This window comes from Bidens hawaiensis, unplaced genomic scaffold (genome assembly GCF_021521415.1).
Source record: "Bidens hawaiensis isolate Kalapana, Puna unplaced genomic scaffold, B.hawaiensis_p1.1 tig00022146_1, whole genome shotgun sequence".
Lineage (NCBI taxonomy): Eukaryota > Viridiplantae > Streptophyta > Magnoliopsida > Asterales > Asteraceae > Bidens > Bidens hawaiensis.
The window spans coordinates 189,289-210,844 of record NW_027493428.1 but is presented as its reverse complement, the minus strand read 5'-3'; the positions used below and the strand labels follow the sequence as shown (position 1 = coordinate 210,844).

Sequence of the window (21,556 nt, the reverse complement as noted above, 5' to 3'; positions counted from 1 at the left end):
GAAGATTTTGCCATTGACTGCTTTTGTTAGAATATCTGCAAGTTGCTCTCCTGAGCGGATAAACAGAAGGTCAATAATCCTTGTTTCAAGTTTCTCTTTGATGAAATGGCGATCTACTTCAATATGTTTTGTACGATCATGCTGGACTGGATTCTCTGAGATTTGAATAGCTGCTTTGTTATCACACAAAATTTTACTAGATAGATTTGGAGGATATCCGATTTCCGTCAAGAGTTTCCGTATCCATAGTATCTCTGCTAGACCGCGTGATATGCCTCGAAATTCTGCCTCTGCACTTGAGAGCGCCACCACCTTTTGTTTCTTGCTTCTCCATGTGACGGGATTTCCACCAACGATGGGTAAAGTACCCAGATGTTGATCTCCGGTTTCCTTTATCTCCTGCCCAGTCTGCATCGGTATACACTTTGGTTTCAAGGTGACCATTTTTCTTAAAAAGAACTCCATGACCAGGTGCCCCTTTGAGATATCTAATAATTCTCCATATTGCATCCACAGGGCAATTTGAGGTTGATGCATGAATTGGCTTACGACTCCCACTGCGTAGGCAATGTCAGGTCGGGTATGTGAGAGATAGATTAGTTTCCCTACTATTCGTTGATATCTCCCCTTGTCAGCTAGCTCAGCATTTTCCTCCATATAGAGCTTCTGGTTTGCCATCATAGGGGTATCCACAGGTTTGCAATCGATCATCCCTGTTTCTGCCAGCAGGTCAAGAACGTATTTCTTTTGGCAAATGAAAATACCTCGTCTAGATCTCATGACTTCAATTCCAAGAAAATATTTAAGTCTCCCTAGATCCTTCATTTCAAATTCTTTGAATAGGTTAACTTTCAGTCTTGCCATCTCTTCTTCATCATTACCTGTGATTATCATATCATCGACATAAATAATTAGGCATGTTATGAGTCCGTTCCTTTGTTTAAGGAACAGAGTATGATCTGAGTTACTTTGTTTGAAGCCATAATTTTTCATGGCTAACGTAAATCTACCAAACCAAGCACGTGGAGATTGTTTTAATCCGTATAAGGATTTTTTTAAGCGACACACTACTCTAGGATTGGATTTCTTCATGAGTCCAGGAGGTACTTCCATATAGACTTCTTCTTTGAGTTCTCCATGTAAAAAGGCATTTTTACGTCAAATTGAAGGAGAGGCCAGTCTTTATTTGCAACTACAGAAAACAATACCCTGATCGTGTCGATTTTGGCCACGGGTGAAAAAGTCTCAGAATAATCAATCCCGTATGTTTGAGTATACCCCTTTGCTACCAGCCGGGCTTTGTGTTTTTCATTAGTTCCATCTGGCTTATACTTTATAGTGAAGACCCATCGACACCCTACTGGTTTTTTTCCAGGAGGAAGGGTACATTTTTCCCACGTGTCATTTTTAATGAGAGCTTCCATTTCGACTTCCATCGCTTCTTTCCATTCCTTAGACTCAATAGCATGTTTAACTGTGGTTGGAATTTGTTCAGAACATAGAGATGTGGTAAAAGCTTTGGCTTCTGTTGATAGATTTCCTACTGCCATATTTGCCATTGGATACCTAGAATTTCGAGCTTCTTTCTCGGGAGAGTATCTTTTTGGAGGAACTCCTCTGTTAGATCTTGGTGGTAGAAAATATCTGTCTTGTTCAACCTGTGATTATGATTCTTGTTCTGTCTCATGGTTAGTTTCGTCAGCAGTTTCAACATGCTCATGATTTTCATAATTGGAAGAATCAATATACTCGAGAGTTTGAGAGGAACTTACCTCCGACACCAGGTTGGGATGATCATTGTTAGTGGTACTTTCTTCATGGCTAGTGGATGATGACTCATTGTGAGCTTCCTCATTAACTTCTTCTGAGGCTGGTATCCACTGTATCCAACTCAATGCGTCACCAGTTTTCTTTTCCCCCTGACCATTGTGTTGGGCAGTGTAGAAATATTCGGTTTCTAGGAAGTCACAATTCATTGTTGTATACACGTGACGTGTGTTAGGATTGTAACACTGATAACCGTGTTGATTGACTCCATACCCAACAAACACACATTTCTCAGCACATGCGTCAAGTTTGGAACGGTCTGTTTTTGGTAGATGAACAAAGACAGAACATCCGAAGACACGAGGTTTAAGAATAAGGTTTGATGGGGGTTTGTGGAATTTTGAGAGAACATGAAGAGGGGTTTTTAAATCAAGAGCTCTTGTTGGAAGACGGTTCATAAGATAGGCAGCTGTAACAAGGGCTTCAGGCCGAAATGATTTCGGAACTTGGGATTCAATCATGATTGCACGAGTTATCTCTAAAAAGAAACGGTTTTTTTCTTTCAGATACCCCATTTTGTTATGGGGTATGGGCACATGATGTTTGATGAATGATCCCTTTTTCTTGACAAAACCGTTTCATGGTAGTATTAACAAACTCCCCCCCCCCATTATCAGATCTAAGAATTTGGATATCCTTTTTGAACTGGGTTCTGACCATAGTACAAAAAAGCATGAATTTTGAAAAAACTTCGGATTTATTTTTTAGAAGATAAATCCAAGTCATGCGAGTGCAGTCATCAATGAATGATACAAAATAGCGGAAATTCTGCCCTCCCATAACTTTTGATGGTCCCCCGCACATCCGAATGAATCAATAAAAAAGGAAAATCAACCTTAGTATCATTTGGTTTGAAAGTGTGTCAATGACTCTTAGCTAAAAAACATGTCTCACAATTCAAAGGTTTATTTGCTGGAAATAAATTAGGAAATAAACGATGTAAGTAACCACTGGATGAGTGTCCCAATATTCGGTGCCATAACCAAGGCTTCACGATCTGCAGACCCATGAGCTAACATTACAGTGCCTTGTCGAGTAACTTCATACACATAATAAATCCCTTGCCTTTTAGTACCACGCCCAATGATCTTTCCCGTCCTGATGTCCTGTAAGATACAAAAGGTAGGATGCATTAGCACAATACAGTTCAATTCTTTTGTAACATGACTAATCGATAGCAACTTGTGCGATAAAGATGGAACATAGAGACAATTTGATAGTTTCATATTTTCCGAAATTTGAATAGTGCCTCCTCCTTTTACTTGAAGAACTTCTCTATTAGCAGTTGAATTCTGGATCTTTGTGGTTCTGACATTGATGACATGTCAGATTTTTCATAGGTCATTGTATCGGTTGCACCACAATCAAATATCCATGCGTTTTCAATGTTTTTATTTTTTGTTGCCATGTTAGCTTTTCCAACATTAAAACAATTTTTTGACTTTATTTTATTTAAATTAGACATATGAGGGGTTTTTATTTGTGACTTCTGAATCTTGAACCTCATTTAGTAAATCAAGAATATCTTGACTAAAAAATTTGGGGTTCAATACTGCCATACCCGATTTCTTTAAATAAGAAGTATAATGAGAAAGTGAAGGATTTGAGATGTTACTCTCAAACCCTAACCTGTCTCCCCTTTGTCTTCTTGAACCGCCGCAAAGCAGCAAGCACCCCCATTGTTGCCTTTTTCATTTCCTTCTACACTTCCGGCTGCTTTTGGGTGTTCCCCGCTGCTGCCACCGTTGCTGTTGGTTCTTTGACTGCCCACGGCGGAGGCGGCTTTCCCATTCTTGTGCCCATCGTCCCACCAGTCCGGGTACCCTACGAGTTCAAAGCATTGTTCTTTCGTGTGTTTGCTTTTACCACAGTGATCACATTTAAGGTTGCTTTTATCTACCCGGGATGATGACGGATTTTGTTTCCGTTCTGACCGGCGACCCTTGGAGACGAGACCCATCCCAATAGAATCTCCAGTTGAGTTCAGACCCGTCGCCGCCCCTGGTTGAGTGTTTCCCAATATATTTCGATGTGCCGTTTCCTTTCGGACAGCCGCATATGCGGCTTCGGCAGATGGTAATGGCTCCCACCGGAGAATCTCCCGTTTCAGGGAGTCATATTTTCTATCAAGAGCATTTAGAAACTGAAACAATTTGTTTTATGACCTGAGTTGGTTGTACGTGACAATGTCAGTAGAGCATGTCATTGGGTTTGGGTCTCGTCGTTCGATCTCTCCCCAGATACCCTGCATCACAATCCAGAATTCCTCTAGTGGTAAGCCATTTTGTTTGAATTCATTTGCTTTGACGTGGAGATCGAAGGTTTGAAGCTTGTCTTTGCCACTGCTATATGTAATATGTAAGTGAGTCCCATAGCGTTTTCACGGTTGGGAACTCCGTAAGGTTACTGGCAAGGTTCGGTTCGATATTTTGAATCAGCCAGGAGAAGACGATTAAATCATCTTGCTCCCACTGCTCATCAACCGGATCTGGTGGGTTCTGGGTAAGATGGTTTAATAGGACTTTCGATTTCCCCCCTATGGCGACTCGCATCATCCGAGCCCATATAGGGTAGTTTTGGCTTGTGAGATTCAGGCTAATTTTTAGGCTATCGGACGGGTTCGGTTTTGGGTTCTGGGTTTGAGATTGAACTCCAATTTTAAGGAGGTTGGCTATTTGAACAGCCAGGTTGTTATTGTCTTCTTCCGACATTGTGCCTGGTAGATGATGAGTACAGAAAGGTTTGGATCAAAAACACCGCTTTGATACCATATTAAGCATGATAATCAGAGGTATTTAAGATAAAAGAAATGGCTATGAAATTGTCTTTTTATTTCAGTGTGAATATTACATCATACGTACATGTTTATATAGCCGATACTCAAAACTAGAAAAGGAAATACAATCAACTGCATTGAAAGGATTGGCTGTCGACGAGCTGTATTAGTGGCTGAATTGGAGGGTCTTGTGTAGTAAGAGTCAATGGTTTATATTAGGACATGATGGAAACTGATCCTAATCATATATTTTAACACTATCATTGTAAATAAAAAATAAAATTCGATTTTGACCAATATAACCTCTCCAGTAACTCTAATTTTAAAGATCGACAAATTAAAAAAAAAAAAAAAGAAATTGTGAAGTTAAATTTATAAACAAAATATAAATGCCTAAATTTCTCAAATGAAGGATTCTATTTGTTACTTACGTAAATCATGGCTTAAAAAGTAAAACTTGTCGAGTTCGAAAATGGAGCTCCGGCGATAGAATTCGGGTCCAAAAGTGAAACTATGTCGGCCTGTTACATGATCCAACTTGTTGAAATGTATTTTCTAAACTACTTGTGGATATGGTAAGTTGGATCTCTTTTAGGCTCATATATGAGTTTGTTATGTTTATACATCTCATGATTATACGGAGGATCGTTAGAAAATTTTTTGAAATTTATAACTTAATTTGGAGTTAATGGTCATTTTGTCCCTATGATTTGCTACTTTCGCTACTTCAGTCTAAATTTTTAAATTTTATCACTTTAGTTCTCATAGTTTTAAATATTAGCCAATTACATCCCATCTGTTTGACGGCATCCAGATATGCCGTTAGTTTAAGGGTATTGTTGTCTTTCTCTTTTTTATTTTGAGTTAATGGTCATTTCAGTCCATATGGTTTGATACTTTTGTCACTTCAGTCCAAAGTTTGAAAATTTGTCAATTTAATGTTTAGTTTAATTCATGATTTTGGGCTTGGATAATTCTCTTCAGGGTTATAGACAAAAAAAACTTTAATTAAACTGAACATTAAATTGACAAATTTTCAACTTTGGACTGAAGTGGCAAAAATATCAAACCAAATGGACGAAAATGACCATTAACTTAAAATAAAAAGGAGAAAGACAAAAATACACTTAAACTAACGGCATAGATGGATGTCGTTAGACGAATGAGACATAATTGACTAATATTTAAAACTATGAAGACTAAATTGACAAAATTTCAAAGTTTGGACTGAAGTGGCGAAATGAGCAAACCACAGGGACAAAAATGGCCATTAACTCCTTAATTTGAGAACCATTTTGAAAAAAAAAACTTCTTTAAATAATATAAATAAAAATTTAAAAAAAATCAAAAGTCAAAACGTTTTATTTAACATTCCGGTTTCATAAAAATAATAAAAACAAAATATCGATATTGTTAAATTATACATATATGTATATTATCATTTAATTCATCAGTTACATAATATACACATATGTACATGACAATTGTCATTTATCTTAGTTGTACATATGTGCATAAAAATAATATGTATATACATGTTTATAAGTATTATACATATATGTATAATTATCAAAACTGAGATTATTTTTTATTATAAAACCGGGATACTAGATAAACGTTTTGGGTTTTTTTCGCATTTGTTTTAATAATTTTTTTTTATTTTCTCTTGAAGTGTAATTCTATGATCCAAATTGATTTTTAAAATTCTCAATTTCTAAATAATTCTTACACGATCTCAATCCTAAGTATGATATACTATATTGATAATAAACTAGTTTTAGAGCGCGTGTAACACACGATATTATCCAAATTATAAAATTACAAGTAAAGAAAATAATTACATAACGTATATGAAAAAATGTATCACATCTATTATTTTATGTGTATATAAATTGATTTTATTTATATCAAAAAATGATTTTTTTTATTAAATTGAACTTAAGAAAAAATGTACATGCAAAAACGTACCCGAAAACGCTTCTTTATTGAAACTTTCATTGTCAGTATCATTTTTCATTGTCAGTATCATACAATAATAGTTCTGACCACTCAACCTAAATACTAAAGGAGCATTACCTTTATTGATATATCTATCAATTTGCAGCCTATAGAAGGAAATGAGAACATTAAATTATAACGAAGGATTTTCTTCAAGAACTATGTTTTTCTAAGCTAAACCATGAATTTTTTTTGATAAGTTTGACAACATAAAAAACAACATGTTAACCCATTCAGTTTTGTGAATATTTTGCTTCATTATAGCATAGTTTTGCATGACATGCTTCCATATAATGTTCTGATCACCATTGTCCATTGAAGGAAAAGTTAATGTTGACACAAATGTTTCAAATTTGATACAAGTTAGAAGCATTGATAGACCTGTGGATGGCATGCCGTAAGTGTTCACTATCTATTCTTAAATTTTAATAGTTGGGAGAAAAATAGTCAATTTACCAAATACTGAACCTTTCGATTTTTTCCAAAAACGTCATTGAAAAATAAATTTGAAACACAAATCATGTTTAAAATTCTAACATTCATCCGTTTGACATTTCTAAGTCAACACTTTGGACCCATAACAAATTTGACTTATATTTATTTAAATTCTTAAACATTTAAAATACTCAAATTTCTCATTTTTGACTCATAACAAATTGACCCAAATATAGTTAACTTGTACCAAATAATCTATTTACCAATTTTTTACTGTAAAAACCAAATTTAAGTTCCACAAAACCCGAAACAATCCTTGATAAAAATAACCAGGAAATAAAAATGATAAACTTTGTTATATATGAAAGTGATTGGTATATATTTACTAAATTAATCAAAAAAATAAATTAATAGATTTAAATCATATATTTATAATTTTTAATTTATATGACTATTTACAATAATAATAATAATAATAATAATAGATAGATAGATAGATAGATAGATTGATTGATTGATTTAAGAAAAATGAATCAACTTTTAAGCGTAGATTTATGATTTAATAATTAAAAAAATAATTTGTATAAAATGAAAGCATGTTCGAGTTTTGTTTTTCTTTATAATCTTCAGAAATATACATAATTAAATATGTTAATGATAACATTTGAAATTATATATTCTTTTTAATATTTAACAAACATGGTTTGTGGTTAACTTTTGGATTTCACCAACAATCTACCTATTCTAATAAAGTAAAATAATTGTAGACACATGTCAGTTTTTGGTTAATCATCACAACTTTTTTTCCTCAAAACTATATATGTCATAGATAAATAACTATTCACTTTCCTTTTACACTCAGTTTATATTATATCTATAATATAATTAATTATTCACTTTTCTTTACACTATCTATATATTATATCTATACATTTTATAAAAATAGATATTTACATATTATATTACTACACATTGTTAAAATATATTTCACAACATACTTGATGAAATCCAAAAATCAACAACAAACCGTGTTTGTTAAATATTGAAAAGAATATAATTTTAAATGTTATTAATAACATATTATACTATGTATATTGTTGAAGATTGTAAATAAAAAAAACTCTAAGATTTCAATTTACGAAGTAATTTATTTAATCACTAAATTATAAATATATGCTTAAAAGTTGAACTATTTTTTTAAAAATAAATTCATTTATCTATTGGTTTTTTGTACATTGTCATATAAATGTATAAATTATAAATATAAGATTTAAATCTGTCTATTTATTTTTTTGGTTAATTCAGTAAACTAAACATATATGTGCTAAATTGTAAGGATAGTAATTACTTTCAAAATATAATAAAGTTTATCATATTTAGTTTCTTGGGGTTTTTTATCAATGATTGTTTCAAATTTTTTTGTGAAATTTAAATTTGATTGTTACGGGTTAAAAGTTGGTAAATATATCGTTTGGTACAAGTTAATTACATTTGACACAAATTTGTTACGGGTAAAAAAGGGGTAATCTTAATATTTTTAAAAATTTGAGAAAGCAAAAAGATTTATCGTCAAACTTGTTACGGGTTCAAAGTTTTGACTTGAAAATGTAAAATAAATTGAAGTTAGAATTTTAAATGTGATTGGTTTTCGAATTTATTTTTAAAGACAGTTTTTGGAAATTGTCAAAAAATTGAGGATTTTGCACATTGAGTATTTTTTTCTCATAACTATCAAAATTTTTAAAAAAATGACAAATACTTCTGATATGCCACCTCGAGGCATATCAATGCTTCTAACTTGTATCAAATTAAAAACATTTGTATCAACATTAACTTTTCCTTGAATAATGATCAGAATGTTGTATGTGAAACATGTTGTGCAAAATTATGCTCAAGTGAAGCAAAACATTCACAAAATTGAACGGTTTAACCTATTTTTTTATCAATTGGAAAGTCGAGAAGCCTCTCAATTATCAAAATCTTCTTTATGATGTAGCTCAAGACTATTATTATATGAGAAGTATTCTCCGAAATTGGCTCATAACTAAATTATTTCAATTATACATATATGATACTAATAATAAATTTTCAATAGATGGAGTGTTCGTGGGTATGTTTTTGCATGTGCATTATTTTTTCTATTAAGTTCAATTTTTTTTTTTTGGAAAAATCGTTTTGTTAAATAAATAAAATCAATTTATGTATAATGATACCAACATAGATGTAATACATTTTTCTATATATATTGTGTATCGCTTTATTTATAGGGTTTAGTTATTTCTAAGAAGAAGAAATCGATTGGTAAGAATGTTGCGATGGCGACGGTTCAAGGGTTGGATGGGAATGAAGTTTATGTGCCTGAGTGGAATGTTAAGGTTGGAGATAGTTTCAAGGATCCGGAAGTGTGTGCCGATGTATTGGCTAACTTTGCTCCTCCAGGGGTTCACAACACTATTTCTGAGATGGAGGGTGATTCCATGTTGTCGAGATTAATCCAGAGTTCTTGCAACCTTTCTGCCTTTTTGGCTGAGGGCGTTACTCGTTTTCGAAAGGATGCAGGAGTATGAGGAGTTTTCAAAGAAGAAGGAAAATATTAAGATCTCTATAACAGCCATGAAGAAAGAGGTTGACGGTTTTTCAAAGAAGTAGGAGGGTTATGTGAAGAAGATTGATGAGTTATCCCGCGGACACGGGGTTGAGATAACAGGGTTGAAGAAAGCAATGGAAGCTGATAGAGCTAAGTTGGATGCTGACAGGGAAGCCTTTGAGGTACAGAGGAAAGCCTTTGACATGGAGAAAGAAGGCTTGAAGGCTTCACACCCAGGATACTAACGACAACCGGTGGCTTATTGAGCACGGGTTTCATCAAGTTGTGGCTTACTTGCTTCATTCTTCTAAGTTTAACTCGGTGTTGGGCGATGTTTACACGAAGCTGCTGGGCTTTGGGAAGCATTTGGGCTTTGTTGCTGGCTTCAAACATCACGAAAATGGTAATCCTATGGAGCAATCGCCCATGTTCAACCGTGAAGCTTCCAAGCTCTTCTCAGACTCAGTCAGTGCAATGGAAAGGCCCACGTACCCTTATGTGGGTGAGGTTTCGTCTTGTTTTGGTAAGCCTCTTTCCGTTTTGCAGGGCTTGAAACCAGCCGGCCTTGATGAGAAAGTTTGCAAAGAGGTGCTTGAGTCCTTGTCTAAGAAGCGCTCCCGTGCTGGTGATAGCGAAAAAACTTTATCCGAAGATAGTGACAGGTCTCATGTGGCAAGCCTCGAAGGTTCGGCCGTTGCTGGTGGTGGCCCGGAAGTCAAGAAGTTTAAGAAAGGTAAGGGTGTTGAGGCTAGTACTTCAAAGCCTGCTTCTGGTGTTTAAACAGTTTATTCGTAGCTTTCTTAGCGTTATTGAACAATATCATGTATCTTAAACAATTTAGGTTCAGCATGAAACCCTTAAGGTTTCTGCTTTGATGGTTGTGTTTGGCTTTTTTGGCCCTTTGAACATTCTCATGGGAATCCTTGTGATTTCCTTTGTTTAGCCTGAATGGATTATCATGTATGATGCTAATTGTGGCCTTAGAAGGCCTTTTTTATGAATCGTAATGTTCTATGTATTGTGTTTTGGTTGCTTGTCTTGTTAGTTTGATGTGTTTTTAGCTAACTTTCCTTAAGAAGTTTTAGTGCTGTAGTCACTTTAGCTTCAAGGCTTCATTAGGTAAAAAGCACATGTTGGCTATCCTTTGTATCATTACTTAATGTATGTTTGTTTCGCAAACTTTTTCAAAGCTTAAGGAACAAATTGATGTAGGCTATTCAGACCCGTCTATGAGACAAGTTTTGGTTGAAAAATTTTCTAAGTCTTATGGAGTTGGATTATATAGGAACTCACCCCTTATATAGGTTCATTTAACCCTTGAACCTATTGAGTGATGTGGCCTGGGAGCTCATCCCCTTACATGGCCCTTGCCATGGAGTTTCTTGCTAGGTTCTTAACCTGATTATAGGATAGTAAAGACAAGTTATGATAAAACTTTATCATTCATTCAAGAGGTTGTTGTTTACAAAAAGGAGAATTATACATCTCTTGAAATACATTTTAAGACTTTGACTAGGCATAGAACCTTTTAAGGGTTTTGCCGTTCTGGTGTCTTGGAAGCTTTTTGCCTTCTGTGTTGGCCAGCTTGTAGGATCCACCCTTGTGAGCTTCAAGGATTGTATATGGTCCTTCCCACTTTGGGTCGAGATTTCCTTGATTTTCTTTCTTGCTGGCCTCATTGTTTCGGAGTACAAGATCTCCCGGCCTGAAACGTTCATGTTTCACTCTTGCATTTTAGTAAGCTTCCATTTTTTGCTTGTACTTAGCCTCTTGTATTGCGGCTTGATCACGAATTTCTTCAAGGAGTTGCAAATTCAACATGGTCTCATTGTTGTTTGATTCGAGATCCATGTTGAGTGTTCTTTGAGTCACAACTCCAACTTCTGTTGGGATTACAGCTTCCGATCCGAACACTAGGCTGTAAGGCGTTCGTTTGTGGCTTGTTTTTTTGGTTGTTCTTATTGCCCATAAAACATTTGGGAGTTCTTCAAGCCAATTGTTGTTATTCCTTCCCAGCCTTGCTTTGATTCCTTCCACGATGGTTCTGTTTGTTCTTTCAACTTGGCCGTTGGATTGTGGGTATGCAACTGAGCTGAACACTTGGGTGATTCTGAATTCCTTGCACCATGTGCTAAAAGGCTTTTCAGCGAATTGTTTCCCATTATCCGTGACCAACACTCCTGGAAACCCATAGCGACAAATGATGCTTTCCCACACAAAGTCGATGACTTGTTTTCCTGTTATCTTTGCAAGTGGTTTGACTTCAGGCCACTTGGTAAAGTAGTCAACGGCTACTAGCAAAAATTTTACCCCACCCTTGGCTGGTGGGAATGGAAGGACGATATCCATTCCCCACTTGTGGAATGGCCAAGCCGAGGAGATGGGGACTAGATCATGTTTAGGGCTTTTTGGGATATGTGCATGAATTTGGCAAGCTTCACATTTCTTGAGTTGTTCTGTTGCATCTCGGTGCATCGTGGGCCAGAAGTATCCGAGGCTCATCAACTTTGCAACCACCGTTCTTGGCCCAAAATGAACTCCACATATCCCCTCATGAACCTCTTTGACTAGATATTGACTTTGTTCAACGCCCACACATCTTAGTAGTGGTCCAAGGTAAGCTTTTTTATAAAGAGTTTCTCCTTGCAACACATACTGTCTGGATTTGATTCGAACCCTTTCAGCCTCCGTATGGTCCAGAGGTAACTCACCATTTTTGAGGAACTTTTCTATGAGAGTCATCCAATTGGGAACTTCTTCAGTGATTACATCTTGAACCTCCAATTCTTGGATTGAAGGAGTCTTCAACACTTCAACGAAAACTTTATTGGTGAGGTGTGCAAATGTGAGGGACGCTAGTTTGCTCAGGGCATCGGCTCTTTTGTTTTGTGATCGTGGGACCATTTTTCGATTCTGGCTGCACCCGTGAAGACATGGATGTGGTCTTCGGGATCTTCGGTCCCATCGTATGTTTTTATATGGGGTGGCATCTTGATTTTCGTTTGAGAGTCATAATTGGCGGTTTTTTGAGAGAAACAAGACAGGTTACCGGGCTTGTAAGTCTTTGCAAGGTTTTCTTCTACCCTTGTATTATGACTCGTCGTTCCTTGGTGAGTACCCAACGCTTGGTTGATGAGCTGGGTCCAAGGGAAGTGTGCCATCATTTGAGCCATCATCTGAGGCATGAGGTTAAAGCCTTGAAGGCTTTCAGGAGTTGCTGCTGCTTGGCTTGTTCCCATGGGGGTGCTCATCGTAGCACTCCGAGCCAAGGGCAAGACCGTCATGGCCTGCTCCCATGTAGTGGCTATAGGAGGAACACTTGAAGCTGGTGACTGCCATATTTGGTCGAGAGTGGTCTCGTGCCCAAGGGGTTGTGAAGTGAACAAAGGGAAAGCCGTTGGGCTTGGTCTCCCATATGTATAAGGAGATGGGTTAAAAGGTTGGCATGTTACACTTGGACCGGCTTCTAAATGAGAAGCAGCCGGTCGTTAGCTGGTTAGAGGGGAAGGTGGACGTTCGAGTGACAGTGAGGGCTCCGGATCATCATACTCCAGCCTTATTCTTATCCCCTTTTCTCTTTCTTGGCTCACGTGTTGGTTAAGAAGATGTCTTATTTGCAAGAAATGCCGTGATACCCCTTCCATCGTCAAGTCGACATGCTCCGGGTGTTCGTGACTCCTAAATGAGGAGAAGGAACTCCAGATCGTGAAGGGGTTGGAGTTCGGAAAGGTGAAAACTCGAGGAACAAAGGTTCCGTCGGAGTTCCTCCCGGGGTGGAAAAAGATGTAGTAGCCGTCGGAGTTTCCTGGCCGGCACTTGGTGTTGGTGTTCTTGACACTTGTTCGACTTCATTGGGAGATCCACCTTACGACATGGTGATTTTAGTGAAAATGGAGCTACACTACTGGTATTTAAGATAAAATAAGCGGCGTAGCCCCACGGTGGGCGCCAACTTGTTGCTACAACAATTACAAGACCAATGATAGTGAATAGACTGGTTAGGCTAACAAGCTTCAAGGGTTCAGGTTAACCTAACGCAGGTCGTGGTGTCCCTCTACGTTTGCAAAACGTAGAGAGAGGTTCACTAGTTTGTTGTTAGTTGTTATAGTTCACCGGAGATCCAAGACCGAGGTGTTTGAGATCGGTTTTTGGATGAAGTTCTTGGTGATCAGGGAGTATGTGTTAACTCTCCAGATCTGATGTCCTCTTGTTTATGGCTGGGTCATCCTTTTATAGAGGGAGAGATGCAAGCCTTTTGTCCAGTGGGTAAACTAGTTAACCTCCAGTTTGCTAGAGAGTTGACCTTTTATGGGCGAGAAGCTTTTGACCGTTGGTTAACGATTAAAATAATATTACTTTATCTGAGCATGTCCCTTGTTCAGAGGGAACAGTAATGTGATCAGTGATTTGACGTGGTACTGTTGCACATAGTTACTGTTCACGTACTTGTTTCCTAAATTTGGGCGGAAAACGAACCTTTTAACCTTCTAACATTTTTAGCGTTAACGTGTGAAAGCAATTTTATTAATTCCTTGGGCTACCCCGCCATCATATACCATATTGATAAATGTTATACATCTCATGATTTATTTAATCTAAAAAAAAATGTAAAGCATTTACAAAATTGAAGGGGTATATGTAAATGATAGGTGAAAGAAAAAAGGCAATCGGTGGAACTGAAACCACAACAAAGCACGTGGTGGTGTGTCTCATGCGCAGATTAGCCGAATGTCTGTACCTTTAATCCACGTGTCCTTCACCGCAACTATTTGAAACAGTCACCATACGTTAAAAGAAGAGAGTTCATACATGTAACCGGAGAAGAGACCGAATCTTTAGTTTAGAATAGTAGAATTAGTAATTTAGTACTTGTACTACAAATCTTATGCCTGTTAAAGAGGTTTGCATTTGTGTTCTAGCTCCTTGTTAATTAGAATCACTGTTTTTGTATAATATACTTTTTCTTTGTGTTGTTAAAAAAAATATAAGCTACACATAGTATACAAACCAAACAAACATTTCTTTTGTTAAAAAACAAATAAATAGAATTGATAAGTTTTGCTTGAAAAGGTTGCATCTCAGAAAAGATTTTAAGGTTTGAATTAGTGACGAACACATTATATTCTTGTCGGGTCGTTTTTTAATATGTGGTAAATCGTGACAAATTTCCGTATACATAAAAAAAATTGGATACAGTATAACACAATAAAAGAGTTTTGAGGTCACTTGAACCGTACCCCGCACGTTTTCACCCGACAAACTTACCGGTTTACTGGTCGGACCGGTTGAACCGGATGGATCGGTTTCAAGAACCGGATTACATCATAATTAATAATTAGTTTTTAAAATATATTAAATGAATAGTCTACTTTATTCATTGTTTTATCTATGTACAGATATATTGAAAATAGCAGTTAGTTTAAATCATAACACTTAAATTACTATCAAAGTTATGTATCTTAATATAAAGTAATGAGTGTTCGTTCCAAACTATTGATTAATTAGTATATATTAAAATTTTATCCTTAAGTTGAAAGTTAAATTTTATAAAGTTTATTTATAATCACAGTAATACAATCAATATCAACTTGTTTGAGTTGGTAAATTACAAATCCACTAGTCAAAGGTCCCTTGTTCGAAACCTATAAAGCCCATCCAAAGGTTTTTGTTTGAAAGCTTTCATTTCTTTGTTTTGTATTTCCATCCCGCATCGCCCAAATATAAAAACCAAAAGCTTGACCCTCTCTATAATAGAACATCTATGCTTCATAATTAGTTAGCCGGTTCAACCGAGTTGGCCGGTTCACCGGTTCAACCGCAAAATCGCATTAACCGGCCGGTTAATATGAAAACGGTTCTAGGGTAGTAAACCGGACCGGCTTAGTCTCCGAATCCCGGTTCAACCGGCCGGTCCGGTCCGGTCCGATCTTCAATACATTGGTAACAATGTATATATGTATGCGTGTGTGTTATGATTGTTTGTGTAATTATATGTACGCATGTGTGTATAAGTGTGTGTACGTATATATGTGATACGTGTACATGTATGTGGCACAAGCCTACTACACTATGATCTGCCGATTTTATGTACATACAACAACTTTATAAATCAAATTACATTGCATTTTAAATTGTTTTAAGTTACATTTCAACCGCAATATTCAGAACTTTGTAGGATAACAAGAAACTCCATGCCATATTTCATCCAACAGGATTGCTTATAATAGATAACAATTTTACTTCAGGTATTTTATTTTTAAACTAGTAAGGTCGTAACATGATTAGTTACATGTAAGTTACATTATGTTTCTAGGAACTTCAAATTAGAACTAGAAATGTTAAATAACTATAACTTAGAAATGTGTGCACATGCGGGTGCTAATGGCCGGGCTGGAGCATCCAACTAGCTATATCCGTTGTGTAAGAACTGGCTATGACTCTTGATCATATGTTGGATCGGAAATAATAACTTACATCACTCTTGAATGAAATCGATAAAGACGGGTGTTTTGTAGTCTATGATTAAGTATAAACAACTAAGAGTAAATAAGATAGAGGTGGTATAATGATTCTCATTCAATGATTTCAAATATTGAATGATTACAAATAGACCAAGTTTGAATCATAGATGCACACAATTAAGAATTTATCTAACCCCGGAAGAGCTCATCCCACGAAGGGGACTACAAATCACTCACAATAAAACAATATGTCTTTGATATAATATATAGGCGCGCTCATTGTAGTTTAAATGACAACAAATTGTTTAAAAGGCGTAAAGCCATAAAATATTAAAAGAAGTTAAGGGCATAAAATCACAAAAATATTTAAAAGATGCAACACCGAGTCTCTTGTTTATCAAAAATGAACATTGAAGCTTAAACGACAACAAAATAATTAAAAGGCGCCCTAAAATCACACAATTTTATTTTACATGCAAACATACGAGAATATGATAACACATTTTTGTATACAACTATTTGAACACTAAGAGAGTTATGACCAGAGATAACAATCAAATGTGTATTGAACGAAGTTTAAACTTAGATCATCCACAATGCAAACCGATCATCCACGCCTCTTTCAACTCATCTGCCTCTCTCCTCTCTCCTTTGCCCGCCTCTCCCTTTCTCTCCCTCCTCACAAAAGGCATCCGGACGCATGCCTTTCCAGACGCCTTACAATGCCTCTCTTTCCACATAAATAATTTTGTTATTTCAAACTTTATTTTTTAATTATTATTATTGTTATTATTACCCTAGATATTAAAGGAAACACATAGCTACAATAACTTGATGGGAGGTTCAATCAGTGGCTGTCATGTGGCAGCCACTAAGATTCACTTTTTTTAACATTTCGACTTTATTATGGGTATTTAATCATTTGAAACTAACTTTGCTATCAAAAGCATAAGCTGGTGTGGTGGTTTTGTTGTGTTGCTGAATGCTCATAGTACCGAGTTTGAATCTCTTTGAGCCAGTTTTTTTTTTTCTTTTTCTTTTTCATTTGAAAGTAATAAAAGTAACAAAAAAAGGTAGTTGTTGTGATGGTATTGTTTGTTCTTGTAACTTGCAGGTCTCGAGTTCGAGCTTTCTTGAAGCCATTTTATTTGTTTTTTGTTTTTTGTTAAATTGAAATAGATTTTTGTATTTATAGATTCCATACTAAATCAAGCAATGAAAGAGTAAGGTGGTGTGGTGTTTCGTTTTTTAATTTATTTTAAATACGTTGCGGAATTATTTATTTGGTTTAGTTTTGATACTGTAAAAAACGTTGTCGATACCAACCGAATTCGCGCCAATTTATAGAAACGGCACCCGAGTATAACCAACACATAATTGTCCAGCGCGCCCCGGCGCAACGCGCTGGGTAACAACCTAGTTATTATTATGCCAAAATATATGTTCTTTTATATTTTGTTTTTTATATGTCGTTGATGGCGTTAAGAACCCACAACCTTTTGGTTAGAGGTCATACCTCTTTGCACCAAACCAAGCTAGTGGTTATGAAATTATGTTGAAACATTGATTATACATAGTCTTTTTTCATAAAAATACATATATTTTTTTTAAAAAAAATTTGGGCCTAGCGGGTGTCGGGCTTGTGGCCGTCGACTACCCGGCCACACTGCTTGGGTTTGACCGACCGAATTTACTGTGCCACGTCACGAGGAAGTCACTAGTTCTGGTTTATAGTCTAGTAGCCTATCTAGTATCTAGATATATTAAAATTATAGTTTGATATTTGAAAATTCCCTCTTTAAATTTGATTTAGTTTGAGATTAGAAAAACTCGGAACTCCCAACGAAATTTTCGTCGGTATGTATCTAGTTAAGGGTATTATTGTAATTTCCCTTTCCTTTTTGCATGCAATATGCAGCCTATCCCTCATTCTGCACTCTGGAATTTGTCTCCCATCAAAAACCTTCACAAACTCTCTTTCATACTTTCATTTCATTTATCAACATTAACCATCATCTACACGCTTGCATACTTTAAACAACTTTATGTCTTATCTTAATTTCCACAAACAAACAAACACACTGGCCACTGTTTGATCCACTGAATCTTTCATGGGTTCAATCATGAACCTCAAAAAAATCCTTGCAATCTTAGACCACTTTCCAGTTTGTTCATCTCCAACAAAGAAGTTAGTTTCTGGATTTGGTGTAGGGTTTGTTTCGTTTTTCATTTTCTTATTTATATTATTTTCCAATTCTTCTTTCAAGAATCCAGATTCAGATAAACTTTTCATCCAAGGGTTTAATATTCGTAACAACAGTTCTTTTACAACATCAAGTATCAATTCCACATCTTCTTCTTCTTCAATTGTTGTAACAAATTCCACACATTTAGAACAAAACCCTAAAGTTTTGGTTAGTGAGAGTAGGGTTGAATCAAACAGTTCTAATTTAGATAGTAGGTTAAGACTCCTTGGTAATGTGAAAATGCAAGTTTTAGTGAAATTAATGCTAAAGTTAGTGACTTTAATGATACCCATTTGATAGATGTGAAAAATGAATCTTTTAGTGCAATTAATATGAACCCTAAGGAAGGAGTGGATCAAGAAATTGGTAATGGGAGTGTTAAGTTATCAGATGGTTTAGATCAAGATCATGGTAAAGTTTATAAAAAAATGGGGAATCTTGGTGGATCTTTTGAAGAATGTGATATTTTTAATGGAAGATGGGTGAAAGATGATACGAAACCGTATTATCCGGCTGGTTCGTGTCCGTATGTAGACAAAGATCTCAATTGCCATCTTAATAAGAGGCCAGATGATGAGTTTGTTAAATGGAGGTGGCAGCCGTTTGGATGTGAAATCCCAAGGTAATGATCCTTGTTACTTTAAAATGCTATTAGTTTCGGCTTCTCAATTTCATGTTTATAATGTTGTCATATGATCTTTATAAGCTATGTTTTAATATTGGACAGGAAGTATCATTATGTAACTTATATGTTTCAAGTTTTTTTTGGAAAAAACTTATGTTTCAAGTTGAATATGGACGAGAGAACTTATGTCTTTATCTAGAAAGCAAAAATAATACTGAACTCAAAACTCAAAGATCTATTCTTTGTTTTGGAACTTAAGTAAGCATATATATATATATACATATATCTTTTTGGCCATAAATGGATACACAAGTGGTTATTTAACCTAAGTTGTGATTAGTATTAATGTATTGATTAGTTTATGAGCTTTGTCCCAACTTCATATCCTTTTCACTTTGGTTTTCCAGTTTGAATGCAACAGATTTTTTGGAAAGATTAAGAGGGTAAAGAATGGTTTTTGTCGGAGATTCCTTAAATCGGAGCATGTGGGAATCACTTGTTTGCATACTTCGACATTCTCTCAAGAACAAAAAAAGAGTTTATGAAATATCAGGAAGGGGAGATTTCAAGAAAAGAGGAATTTATGCTTTCAGATTTGAGGCAAGTTAATACTAAACACAGGAGTTCAAATATATTAACATTCAACTCAATATTTGAAGTGGTTGCCAATATTTAATAACTGCTTTTGGATTTTGTTTAATGAGTCAACAAATGCTTGTAATTTGTGCAGGACTACAACTGCATTGTGGATTTTGTGAGTTCTCCATTTCTAGTAAGAGAGTCATCTTTTAAAGGCGAAAATAGTTCTTTTGAGACACTACGATTGGATTTAATGGACCGAGCGACTTCAATGTATCAAGATGCTGACATTTTGATCTTCAACACGGGACATTGGTGGACTCATCAGAAAACTTCGCGAGGGTATATCTTGCAGTATTAACATAAAATGTTAACATAAAACTATAATCATATCTTGAACATTTGTAACGCGTCAAAAAGACGTCATACATGTAACCTTGATCGAACTATTTTTTTGTTATGTTAACAGGGAAAACTATTATCAGGAAGGCAACCATGTTTTCCCACGACTCAAAGCTCTTGATGCATATACAAGGGCTCTTTCTACATGGTCCAAATGGATAGATAAGAACATTGACAGTCAGAAAACTCAAGTTATCTTTAGAGGCTATTCACTCACTCATTTCCAGTATGTTAATCCTTTTTTATTTTTAGTTTGACAAAAAAAAGTCAAAAGTCATTAAGCATGTGATCCATTGTTAATTTGCAGGGGAGGGCAGTGGAATTCAGGAGGACAGTGTCACGCAGAAACCAAACCGATTTTCAATACAAGTCAGTTAACTAACTACCCATCAAAGATGCGAGCTCTTGACAACGTGCTGCGTGTGATTAAAACTCCAGTGATATATCTCAACATTAGCAGGCTAACAGATTACAGAAAAGATGGCCACCCGTCGATTTATAGAACTAATTACAGATCAGTGCCCATAAAGCAACAAAAACCTTTTGCAGAGCATTCACAAGATTGCAGCCATTGTTGTTTACCAGGTGTGCCGGATACATGGAACGAGTTATTATATGCATCTTTATTGAAGGTTGGAAGAGGATCTTGGAAAAGATGAAATTAAGTGTAAAGTTCATGGCTTTTTTTTGTTTGCAAAGTCAGGGGAGTTTTGGTTATTGTTGGGTGTGTTAACTTGTTTTAGTTTGTTTCTTATTTGGTGGATTTAGCCGAAGCTTGATTGTTTCTAGGGATGCATATCGTCGCTGAATTGTTTTTGGTGATTTTGTCATCTGAGATAACGGATCCCACCCAGGCTTGCCACGTCTCCACCAAACAAGCATGTGGCATGCAACAAGATGGTTGGTGAGAAAAGGCGTGTTCCGCTCTCTGAGATGGCCGATATCACGCAAGCTTGCCACGTGCCCTATACCAGTCACTATTTCATATAGTAGGATCCCTAAAAACACTTCATGATCGACTTGGAATTTTGGACCACTGAAAACTGTCTTCAGGCTAAACTCACCGAACCTCAAAAAAACTCTTTTTAACTTGTTGGGAGTTGTATGCTGAGTAGGTAGTTTTATTATGTGTCATTTGGTATGAATTCTATTCAATTAACTAGTTAATAGACCCGGCACAACATGCCGGCTGTTTATGTATATTCTAGCATAACTACATATATTGATAATTATGTGGAACGATGAAGGGGATGTTTTATGGCTAAAATTTTGTGCTAGATTTGTTGTTTGTCAATATCCCATTACCGTAAGCTTAAAAAAAAAAGCGTTGTAAATTACTTAAAAAAAAGCGTCTTAGATGCTGTTTGTTTTTTAAGACAAAAACTGTATGCAATCTGATTTCATGTCTGCAACTGAAGATGTGGTCTGAATACCTGCAATATGAAAATATAATACTGTTTGTTTTATAAACTATGTGATATCGTCTGCAAAAATTGATCCACCGGATATTCGTACCGCAATCTGTTAATGTAATATGGTTTGTATCATGTTTGATTTCATGTCTCGACAAACAAACAACACCTTAAATTCATTGAGATTAATCAGTTTTTACAACCTCCA

General features: G+C 35.8%; 1 pseudogene across 1 annotated transcript; it reads left to right on the top strand.

Annotated features, from left to right (window-relative positions):
* The first annotated feature begins 18,143 nt into the window (after window positions 1-18,143).
* LOC143564676 (protein trichome birefringence-like 2) lies at window positions 18,144-20,955 on the top strand (annotated as a pseudogene). The gene is made up of 5 exons (XR_013140918.1): window positions 18,144-18,952; window positions 19,363-19,555; window positions 19,686-19,876; window positions 20,004-20,162; window positions 20,244-20,955. The product of XR_013140918.1 is annotated as a protein trichome birefringence-like 2 (transcript).
* Window positions 20,956-21,556: the final 601 nt, after the last annotated feature.